At 41.5% G+C, this 8,787-nt stretch overlaps 1 pseudogene; it reads right to left on the reverse strand.

Annotated features, from left to right (window-relative positions):
- Positions 1-835: 835 nt before the first annotated feature.
- LOC142873566 (uncharacterized) lies at positions 836-922 on the reverse strand (annotated as a pseudogene).
- Positions 923-8,787: the final 7,865 nt, after the last annotated feature.

Genomic DNA, 8,787 nt, shown 5'->3' on the forward strand with positions numbered 1-8,787 from the left:
GTTCCCAGGCCCGTTCCAGCAATCATTTCAGGCCAGCTTTTTCAGCGTGGGTCTTCTGCATGGTGGTGAGCCAGATCGTGCCGTGGCAGAGAGAGTGGGCGTTGAGCAGTCTGAACTGGAAACATTATTGGAGCCTTGCCACGATATCTGATGGCACAGAGTATCTGCCACGCTGGGGGCATTTTACATCTAGGATATAGATATTAATTTGTTAGCATTTTGGGGAAAACTTGAAATTGCACTGTAATCATGCTGTTTCTTAGAGAGCAAAATTCAGCATCGAGTGGGCTGATTTCTGTTGAAGGGATTTCAATCCCTGAAGCACCCAAAGAATTTCATTTAGACATCACAGTCACCTAGAAAGCAGGCTTCCTGTGTGGGGGCTCTGTGAATGGCATGTGAGTGAGACTTCATGTTCCTGAATTGGTAAGGGATGATGACAAAGGTAGAGTCAAGTTGAAGATAGCTTAGACACCAGCATTCAGAATTCTGCCAATGCTCTCTGAGGTCCCTTAGTAGCTGACTAGGGCAGTGAGCCCCTGGGCTCTGCCTTTGTTTGAATTCTATAATGGATATCTATAACCTTTGGTTTGGTAAGAAGAATTTTGCTGCAAAAAAAAAAAATTAGAATAAAATACAATAAAAATAAACAACAACAAAGCTTTTAAAACCACTAATATGAAATAATAACCTGTAAGTTGACAGAGAAAGAAACCCAAGGCCCAAGAAGTGTCAAAAATTGACACTTATATTTAAAGACTGTAAGTTCAAGGGCCACTATTGGGCCTAGACTCTATCTGATTCTTGTCCACAGCTCTTGATTTTTTTTTTTTTTTAATTTATGGAATGCTTCACGAAATTGTGAGTCATACTTGTGCAGGGGCCATGCTAATCTCCTCAGAACATATACTGCCAAAGCAAGACCCCAACTCTTTTGCCCACCCTTCTCCCTCCCTCCTCACCCCTTCTCTTGCTCCTGTCCCTCCTTCTTCCCATCACCCTACTCCTCTTCCTCCTTTTCTTATTTCTCTTCCTCTCCACCCTTACCCTTGCCTTGCTCCTCCTATTCCTCTTCTTTCTCCCTCGCCCTCTTGCATTCTTCCCTGCCTTCTTCTTCTTTATCATATATATGTATATATACATATAAATAAATAAATAAATAAATATAATTTTCGGTAAGGGCAGAAACTATTAGCTAAATTGTTGTGTGATATTTACATAAATAAAGATTCGGCTATTTGTCCTAGCTTGATGCCATTTCATCTTAGTTTTAGCTAGGGTTTGAACCTAAGGATATTTTGAACTCAGATTTTTCATATCAGCTTTCCTATTGACTCGTTCTAGGTAAGGTGATTTGGTTTGAAGATTTTCTTATATTAAACTTGACTGATTTTCACAGCCTGTTACTTGGACACTTGTGCTCTCAAACACTCCTCTCTGTTTTTGGAACCATGGCAGATCACTAGCTCGGAGACACCACCTCCTTCCTGTTGTGATTTCATCCCCAAGATGCTGCCCAGAGACTTTTATAAATGAAATTTGCAAAATACTCTTGCTGATGATGAGTGGTGAAGAGAAAATGACAAGGTGGTGCTGGTTAAGGACACGCTGAATACTGATCTGAAGCCAAGCAGAGCCACTGAGAAATAGTTCCCATGGCATTTCTGGCCTGACCAGAAACAGTTATATAAGTCATGGGAAAATGCCTCTTCTCACAAAACGCCCCAGCTGAGCTCACAGTACTGAAGCTGCGATTCTCAAGTCTGGGATAGTCAGGGCAGGTTCAGCACAGCCTGTGCAACAGTGTGGACAGGCAGCCACACCTCCCTCTCTGCTGGGGCTCAAGGGCCTCCCCCAGGCAAGCCCTTTCCTTCCCTTTCTCCTCCCCCTTCCATGCTGGAAAAATCTCATTCTCTGGTTGGTTGTGTTTTTTCCTCTCTCCTTGACAGTTCCTGTGCTCCTTTCTAATGACTACTGCATGAACCAAATTGCATTCCTCCTATTTTCTTATGTTGACGCCCCAGCTCCCATTGTGACCATTTTTGGAGATAGGTCCTTCAAGGAGATAATTTGGGTTAAATGAGGTCATATTGGTGAGGCCCTAATCCAATAAGACTGGAGTCCTTATACGAAGAGGAAGAAGCCCGAGAGATCTCTGTCTCTGTGCTCACACAGAGAAGACTCCACATGTGAGAATATAAGGAGAAGGCGGCCGTCTGCAAGGCAAGAAGAGAGGCCTCCCAAAACACCCTGCTGGTGCCTTGATCTTGGAGTTCCAGCCTCTAGAATGCTGAGATAATAAATTTCTGTTGTTTAAACCACCTAGCCTGTGATATTTTGTTATGACAGCCCAAGAAGACTAATAGAACTACTTAGCAAAAATTTTATGTGAATCATCCTTGAATATCACAAAAACACCATTTCTTACACATCCACACTAGCTTCGGATCAATAAAGAGCTGTTGATGTTTCTGGGGTTGCATGCCTGCTTACAGGTGGGCTGTGTTTGTATGTTCATATATGTCTGTGTGCATGTGGGTGTATGTCCAGAAACAGTGAGGTACAATCTCACATATATTTGTTTTCACAATAGCTAATATTAGTTGAGCACTTACTACATGTGACAAACTCTAAGTACTCTGCATGCATTATCTCATAATCCTCACAATAACCCTTTGAGGAAGATGCTCTTGTTCCCTTTGTTTAATTGAAGAGGAAACCAGCATTCAAAGAGGTCAGGGAACATGCCCCCTTTCGGGTTCCCACTGGGGAAAGACAGAGCCAAGACGTGAACTCTGGCAGCCTGCTTGCCATGCTCTTTCCCCACCGCCTCCCTGCAAGGCTTCTCATTTCTATTTATAGCCCCGGTTTCTTTATATCCTGCAATGTTCCAGAAAAAAAAATCTGAGGCAACTTCTAAAGACATATAAAATATAAAATGGTATATAGAGAAAGGCAAAGAAAAAAATAAGGTTGAGAATGGAACTTGGATCTAGAAATGAAGGGAACGTATACACTTGGGCTTGGCTTGAGGGTCCCTGGAAGCCAACAAGAAAATAGAAACCTGGTCATCCTCACAATGTGCCGTGTTCTCAAGTTTAAAACATAGCAATCGCTCAGCAGAATCATAACTCCTCTTGTAATTAAGTCCAGGCAAGAATTTCTCCTAAATGTACCTGTGGTATATAACAAATAAAACCATCTGCCTCCTTAGTGCAGATAAAGTGACGACGCACACTCAGGTATAGGTGCACGTGCAAAAAAACTGCAACCTCATCCAGCTGCTTCTGTCACCAGCTGATTTTCCTCATCCCTTCATCTAGTGGCTCTGGGTCAAAAATTAGCAAAAGTCAATGACAACACCTAGGTCATTGTGAGAGTCCCGGGATGCGTTCGTGGTGGAACAGGGAACTATGAAATTGGTGGAGGATGCAGGATTTAGAGAATGTTTTTCAGTCTGAGGGTTGTGATTCAAGAGTGGATTATGAAATCAAGCTGGTGGGCCACAACCAGCATTTTAAAAAACTAAGGAGAATAGAATAGAAAATTTCAGAGTCAATTACAAATGGCAAAGGTGAGCATTGTTTCATGATATGGTTCGGTACATGTATGCATGTGTATGTACACGTATGCACATTCGGAAGTGAAACAATGTGTCTCATTGTGCCAAAAGATAACCCTGTTTGGTGACATTTACAAAACTGAATCTTTTTGCTCTACAGGTTCAGATTTAGACATTTTAATTATAGGATGGATAAAGATGAGATCCTATAGCATGGTCAGAGCCAATGAATATTCTTAGAGGATATAAGAATAAGAATCTAGGAAAGTGTCTCTGGCAGTTGCTGAAGAGAGGACTCTAGATAAAGAAGAAATTGGTTTTTTTTGGATTGGATATGGGTGAGATGGATAGGAACGTAGGCCACACTGTAAGAACACGGAATAACACAAATAGTGATAGCAATCCTCTGCAGTTAGTTACCATGACAACCTCACTTAGATTTGTGCAATGTAAAGTCCTTGCACTTCAGGGTGGAAAAAAAAATGCTTTTTGAGAACATAAGCATATCACTTTGTTCACTTAGCATGCATCTTCTATAAGGCATTAAGACATTTTGCATCAGACTTGGGTAATCAAAAATGATTTAGTATGTACTTAATAAATGATACTTTTTTATTATTTTACATTTTTAATGTTTGTATTTAGATGTCTGCATTTGATCTGGGCAATAAAAAACCAACTGCAGATTCACTTCACATATTTGTTCATGTGTTTTCATTTTTACTATCCCTATTGGGGACATTGAGAATATCCTCATTCCCAGGGATGGTAACTCACAGGGCTAATTAACACCTATACACAGACAACTCTCAAATGCATATCTCCAGTCCTAACCTCTAAGTTATTAGACTTGTGTATTTATTTGCCTCAAAATCAACACGCCCTAAATCAAAATTTCAAATTGTGAAATCTAGTCCTGGACCTCCAACTTCCAATGGTACATCTCTTATCATAGAGCATGATCAAACACTAAAAAACAAGGAATTACTTTTGACACCTCAATCTCTCAGCTACCACCCTCTCTGCATACTGAATCTATCACCAGGTTCCGCTGATTTTACATTCAAATATCTTTTGCATCCTGTATCTCCACCTTTGCTGACAACCTTAGTCAAGTCACCTTGATTTCTCCTCTGGACCATTGCAATAATCTTCTACCCGATCTACCTATGTCTACTCTCCTCTTTTTCCAATCTATTCCCCAAACCAGAGCCAGAGTTATATTTCTGAAATTCAAACTTAAAGCATTTTAATGGTGTCCTGAAATGCTTGGTATAAAAATAAAACTCTTCAATGTGGTGTGTCAGTCAGGGCACATTCAAAAGGGTTTAACTGAAAATAATTTATCGAAGGAACTATTGCAAAAGTGGGAGAAGATTTAAGGGCATCAACAAGGAATGGTGGGACAGTCAATGACAGCCCACTGCGAGGTTCCCCTCCTACCCCTCTGCCAGAAAAGGGCAGGGGAGAAAGCTGGGCTTATGAAAGAAGCTGTAATCACTGCCAGAATTATAGGCCAGCAGGAAGAAATACTCTGACTACTTTCCTCTCCCACCTTTGATCTCCTGCTGGCGCCTCTCACTGGCTAAACAAAACAGGAAGGCAGAAAGCTGTGAAGCCCAGGTGGTGTGTCACAGGGCTGAGCCTCCCAGTACACAGAGCAGGAAGAGCAGAACATTAAGGTGGGTACCACAATAGGACAGAATTGTTTCCTGGGAAGCAGTAGGAAAACAAAATTAGATTTATCCTAAGTCACTTGGAATGAATTTAAAAGATTTTTAAGGAATCTAATTGGTGGGAGATCACTAGCCCCATGCATTCCCTGGTTGTTTAGACAACAGAGTTACTGAGTTGCTTAGTCCATTTGTGCTGCTATAACAAAATACCTGAGACTAGGTAATTTATATAAAGAATAGAAATTTGTGTTCGTATGGTTTTGGAGTCTGGGAAGTCCAAGAGCAAGATGCTGGCAGGTTCGGTTGTCTGGCAAGGGCTGCTCTCTGCTTGCAAGATGGCACCTTGTTGCCACATCTTGCGGAGGGAGGAATGCTGTGTCTTCACACGGTGGAAGGCACAAGGGCAAGTGAGCCAAATGCCGTGTGAAGCCTCTTTTATAAGGGCCTTAGTCCCATTCACCAGGGGGGGAACCCTCATGACCTAATCACCTCTTAAAGGTCCCACCTCTTAACATCATCACATTGGCCATTAAATTTTAATACCTGTAATTTGGAGGGGACTCATTGGAACCATAGCAAGTACCTAGAAATGACTGGCTTTCTTATGTTTACCTTAGGCAGAACTCTAGAGAAAAGGCATTGCTTAAAAAAGCAGGAGACAGGGATAATAAACTTGCATGAAAATATGTTTAAAAAATGCATGAAACAATTTCTGGCTGGTAGCACAGTATGTGGCTTCTTAATCAGTTGAGTATGAAGACATTTTTTTAGCAATCTCCACTGAGCTCCATGTGGCCTTTTCCCATACTTGGTCCTGATGATCCAATAGTAGACTAATAAGTTGGAAGCAGTGATCCACCCAGGCTTCCCTTTGTGGTCTGGAAACCAGAGCTAGTTCTTATTCTCAGGCAGCCTTGCAAGATAACTGGTTTATACCCTTGCTTTATTTATGTACCTCTTGAAATCTTTCAATCTGACATACTTTACAGAAATTCATTCATCACACATTTTTTGAGCACTTGCTATGTTCCATGTAACTGTAATAGACGCCGGATGGCGTGAACATGCAAACTCCTTGACTTCCCATTTTGTATGATCTTTGAGATAGATGTTCACATTTTTCATTATTAAATTGGAAAGCATCACATGTGTATTTCTGGCTTGCTTCCTTAGGTTGTTTTTTCTGCAATAATAAAGTCACCTGGTTTGTGGGGTGATCGGTGGAAAGCAACAGAGCAAAACACAGGCAGCTGGCACGACTGTGACAAGTTTCCCGGGCAAACTTGTGGTTCGGGGGCATCTGTGTTTTATGTGAGCTGGAGGTCAGCTGTTTATTTCCTGTGTCTAGAGGCAGGCAGTGGCAACAGTTGCAATTATTGCCTCTAGGAATCTTGACTACTCATTCAGTCACTTAAAGACTGTTGAATGCATTTAGTCAGGGTGAGTACGTCCTGGTCAGACCGCCTCTCACAGAGCTGTGTCTTAAATTTCCTTTATACCTTCTCACAAAAGGAGGTAAAGCACTTTTCACATAATTGAGTCGGAGTAAATATTTCTTTGCATATTCCCCATGATCTTTACTCATCTTCACTTTTTATTTATTTTATTTCAGAAACAGGGTCTTGCTATGTTGCCCAGGCTGGACTTGAACTCCTGGGCTCAAGCGATCCTCCTTCCTTGGCCTCCTGAGTGGCTGGGACAACAGTGTTTCACTTTTGATACTCTGAAAACTGGTTTCAATGTTATGTTCCCTGGATAGACTATTTCTCCGTCACTCACTTTCAAGCACACGCAGTGTTCTCTCCACTGTAATGGATGATGGAGGATAGAGAGCTGAATGACCCCACTTTTCTAGTTTTAAGTCATGCACAATGTAGTGGGGTTTCAGAAAATAAACAGCAATCGTAAACAAGAGGAGGACTGTGATTGGGGGAGTACAAGATACGCTGGGGAACCAGAAGAGAAAGTGATTAATTTTCCCTGAGGGGAGTTTTTCAGAGAGGAAGTAACCTTGCATTAAGCCATACAGGATGGGCTTATGGAAATTATAGAAATTCTTCAGGCATCAAAAGAGGCGTGGGCCTTCTAGACACAGGAACTATAAAAGCAAAGCTTGGAAGAATGTGAGAACCTGGGTGTTCAGGGAACTGAGAGTAGTCCCATAGAGTGATGTTTCTCAAACGGCGTTCCATGAGCTCCTGTTCATAGTTGTTTCATGGAAAAATGAGCCTATGGGAAAAAAAGTTTGAGAAACTTAGACTAAGTAAACTTTAACAGTCTTTTTTTTAAAAAAATGTGTGCTTGCTTTGGCTTATTAATTGTATGATTTTCTTAATGCCAATGTGCACTGAGATTCTTTCAAATGGAGATAGATTATGATGAGTTGTCCAGATTTCTCTGTCCACAGGGCCATTTGTTTGTGGCACATCTATTTGGGAAATGCTGGGTAGAGCACAGAATGCTCATCGGAGAGTGTTCAGAAATGAGCTGGTGAGGACAGTGAAGGATAGAATGTAAAACCAGTGTCCACGCTAAGTAGTTATGGCACAGGAGGGGCTTGGAGGATTTGGTTAAAATTATGACCCACATGACCAAATGTTCATTTTAATTAGATGTGTTGGAAGCAGAGTGACTAGAGAGGGGAGAAAAACTGAGATGGAACAGGGGCTGGTTTATTTGTGACTTACTCTTCTCTCCATCCCTCATTCTCTCTCCCTCCTTTCATTCCTTCCTTCCTCCCTCCCTCCCTCCTTCCTGTCTTTCTGACTTCCTGCCTTCCAATATGTATTAAATGCTTATAAGTGCTGTTCCAAGATGCTGAGGATAAAATACCAAACAGAACAGACAAAAGAGTATGCCGTGATAGAATTTATATTCCAGTGCAGGCGACAGACACAGACAGAGTGTGGGGGTGGAGTGCTACTAATTTAAAGAGGACAATCAGGCAAGACTCTAGGGAAAGAGCTTCAGAATGGCTGGTGGGAGGTCACTCTGGGCAGAGAAAGTGCTAATGCAGTACCCTGAGGCAGTTGTGCTGTATTTGAGGTGACTTTGGGCTGTCCAAGTAGAAATAGCCTAAAAATAGTTTAGTACATAGAAAAGGAATTCAGAGAAGAGGTTTAAACTCAAGACCTAACTAAGTTTGGGAAACATGCCCACCTTGTTTCCATTTGAAGATGTGGGCATGGGCAGAGTGGGAAGAGAGGCAGACCAAGAATGGGATCTGGGACAGAAGATAAAATCAAAAAGAGTTCAGAGAAGTAGGGACAGAAGAGAGGGGCCACCCAAGTTAAAGAATATCTACATATTATCAATGGCTGCACACCCTAACTTTGAGGGTTACCTGTGAAGGAAAAATCAACAAGCAATTTAAAAACCTGAAACCAAGTTCACTAGAATGCAGATACCTCATAGAACAATGCATTTCTTTTGTAATAGGGAAAAGACATTCACCTTCCTCAGATGGAGAAGGTGGAAACTGAAAAACAAATAAACAAAACCAGGCAAGAGCAAGACAATAAAAGCACAACTTAATAATTTCAGAATTCT

Source organism: Microcebus murinus, chromosome 10, assembly GCF_040939455.1.
Source record: "Microcebus murinus isolate Inina chromosome 10, M.murinus_Inina_mat1.0, whole genome shotgun sequence".
Taxonomy (NCBI): Eukaryota; Metazoa; Chordata; class Mammalia; order Primates; family Cheirogaleidae; genus Microcebus; species Microcebus murinus.